Genomic DNA, 3,395 nt, shown 5'->3' on the forward strand with positions numbered 1-3,395 from the left:
CTTCAAATAAGCCACCCAACGATTTGCGTGGCACAAATCTTCCCCGATCGCACCGGGCCACAGTTCCAAGCCGTCTCATCCGTGCTTCTTCTCCAGCAAGACCACCATGGCGGATCGCCAAGATGCTCGTGAGGGAGAAGCCACGCGGATGAGGCTGTGCCTTCCCTGTGGTGGCCGCGCGCTACTGGACCGAGAGTAATAAAGCCCTCAATATCAACCACATGACCCTGGGCGTAACCAGCACAAATGTGAGCCCAAGCGGACGCTGACTGATGACATTACCCCCCCGGCCGGCAGCAAGCCAGACATGATGGCCCCTTCCCCGCGAACGGTTGGAAGCCATACACCTTGATGATGCTCACAAGTCTAGAAATGAGCCACACAACGAAAATCCCACCAGCGTGCCACAAATCCCCATAACAGATTCACATTTTTTCCCACCGGGTCAGTCGGCCGGAACCGACGGCGGCCACCACCATGTCGCCGCCCACAACGGGTGACACCAACCCAAGTTGGTGGATCACCCTTGTGTGGGCGTTTTGACTTGCCCCACCACAAAGCAAGCCAAAACAGAGGGAGAATGAAGGGACCGCACCAAAATTTTCCATGGTGCAAGAGCTGGCTGCATTGAGGAACACCCCCCCCCTATAATAGCTAAATATGCAAAAGCCACTTTTGTACAACTAGATACACTTTTTTTGAGCAGACACAAGTTCTGTTTTGTGACCTAGAGAACGAATTTTCACGAGATTTTTTGCAGGGATCCTCATAAAAATGGTACAACATTGCCTGCAAAAAATTAGAAATTTTCGACATGGGGAAGTATTTTTTTTTATTTTTCCAAAGACCCGAAATGTGGAAAATCGCGAAAAATGGAAAAACGTATCTAGACACCTTATTTTTGCGTGATTTTTTCCAGTCCATCCCATAATAATATCAAGAAGGTGCCCACCAAGTTTCGTTAGGATTGGCCAAGGTTTCGAATTTTCATGAATTTGTTTCAAAACCCTCTATTTTCCAACATTTTAAAAATTCAAAACCATATCAAGATGGCTTGGTTTTGATACCAAACTTTCTAGACCTCATTCTGCATGCATTTGTGACACTTTCCAACCAACAAAACTCAAAAACCACCACTTTGAAAATTTCATGATTCTTGGCACACCACCAAGTCACAAAATCAAGCCAAAACACCAAAATCTTGGAACTTGGCTATGCACCAACCATACCAAGATCAATTCCTTTTGATCCCAAACTTCTCCCACATCACTTTGGAGGCATTTGTGAGGATTGAGTCCAGCCAGTTTTCCAAAACCATGATTTTCGTTTTTCACCAAAATCACCACCAAGTCACAAAATCAAGCCAAAAAACCAAAATCATGGAACTTGGCTATGCACCAACCATGCCAAGATCAATTCCTTTTGATCCCAAACTTCTCCCACATCACTTTGAAGGCATTTGTGAGGATTGAGTCCAGCCAGTTTCCAAAACCATGATTTTCGTTTTTCACCAAATCACCACCAAGTCACAAAATCAAGCCAAAAAACCAAAATCATGGAACTTGGCTATGCACCAACCATGTCAAGATCAATTCCTTTTGATCCCAACTTCTCCCACATCACTTGGAGGCATTTGTGAGGATTGAGTCCAGCCAGTTTTCAAAAACCATGATTTTCGTTTTTCACCAAAATCACCACCAAGCCACAAAATCAAGCCAAAAACCAAAATCATGAACTTGGCTATGCACCAACCATGTCAAGATCAATTCCTTTTGATCCCAAACTTCTCCCACATCACTTTGAAGGCATTTGTGAGGATTGAGTCCAGCCAGTTTTCCAAAACCAATTTTCGTTTTTCACCAAAATCACCACCAAGCCACAAAATCAAGCCAAAAATCCAAAATCATGAACTTGGCTATGCACCAACCATGTCAAGATCAATTCCTTTTGATCCCAAACTTCTCCCACATCACTTTGAAGGCATTTGTGAGGATTGAGTCCAGCCAGTTTTCCAAAACCAACATTTTCGTTTTTCACCAAAATCACCACCAAGCCACAAAATCATGAACTTGGCTATGCACCAACCATGTCAAGATCAATTCCTTTTGATCCCAAACTTCTCCCACATCACTTTGAAGGCATTTGTGAGGATTGAGTCCAGCCAGTTTTCCAAAACCATGATTTTCGTTTTTCACCAAAATCACCACCAAGCCACAAAATCAAGCCAAAAATCCAAAATCATGAACTTGGCTATGCACCAACCATGTCAAGATCAATTCCTTTTGATCCCAAACTTCTCCCACATCACTTTGAAGGCATTTGTGAGGATTGAGTCCAGCCAGTTTTCCAAAACCATGATTTTCGTTTTTCACCAAAATCACCACCAAGCCACAAAATCAAGCCAAAACACCAAAATCATGAACTTGGCTATGCACCAACCATGTCAAGATCAATTCCTTTTGATCCCAAACTTCTCCCACATCACTTTGAAGGCATTTGTGAGGATTGAGTCCAGCCAGTTTTCCAAAACCAACATTTTCGTTTTTCACCAAAATCACCACCAAGTCACAAAATCATGAACTTGGCTATGCACCAACCATGTCAAGATCAATTCCTTTTGATCCCAAACTTCTCCCACATCACTTTGGAGGCATTTGTGAGGATTGAGTCCAGCCAGTTTTCCAAAACCATGATTTTCGTTTTTCACCAAAATCACCACCAAGCCACAAAATCAAGCCAAAAACCAAAATCATGAACTTGGCTATGCACCAACCATGTCAAGATCAATTCCTTTTGATCCCAAACTTCTCCCACATCACTTTGAAGGCATTTGTGAGGATTGAGTCCAGCCAGTTTTCCAAAACCATGATTTTCGTTTTTCACCAAAATCACCACCAAGCCACAAAATCAAGCCAAAACACCAAAATCATGAACTTGGCTATGCACCAACCATGTCAAGATCAATTCCTTTTGATCCCAAACTTCTCCCACATCACTTTGAAGGCATTTGTGAGGATTGAGTCCAGCCAGTTTTCCAAAACCATGATTTTCGTTTTTCACCAAAATCACCACCAAGCCACAAATCAAGCAAAACCAAAATCATGAACTTGGCTATGCACCAACCATGTCAAGATCAATTCCTTTTGATCCCAAACTTCTCCCACATCACTTTGAAGGCATTTGTGAGGATTGAGTCCAGCCAGTTTTCCAAAACCATGATTTTCGTTTTTCACCAAAATCACCACCAAGCCACAAAATCAAGCCAAAAACCAAAATCATGAACTTGGCTATGCACCAACCATGTCAAGATCAATTCCTTTTGATCCCAAACTTCTCCCACATCACTTTGAAGGCATTTGTGAGGATTGAGTCCAGCCAGTTTTCCAAAACCATGA

At 42.9% G+C, this 3,395-nt stretch overlaps 1 long non-coding RNA gene across 1 annotated transcript in view; it reads right to left on the bottom strand.

Moving 5' to 3' along the window:
• LOC137817515 (uncharacterized) overlaps positions 1–642 on the bottom strand; it is a 732-nt gene extending 90 nt beyond the window's left edge. The window contains exon 1 of the long non-coding RNA XR_011081977.1: positions 348–642. This is a non-coding gene — a long non-coding RNA (uncharacterized lncRNA). The remainder of the gene's footprint in view (positions 1–347) is intronic.
• Positions 643–3,395: the final 2,753 nt, after the last annotated feature.

This window comes from Phaseolus vulgaris, unplaced genomic scaffold, assembly GCF_000499845.2.
Source record: "Phaseolus vulgaris cultivar G19833 unplaced genomic scaffold, P. vulgaris v2.0 scaffold_100, whole genome shotgun sequence".
Taxonomy (NCBI): domain Eukaryota; kingdom Viridiplantae; phylum Streptophyta; class Magnoliopsida; order Fabales; family Fabaceae; genus Phaseolus; species Phaseolus vulgaris.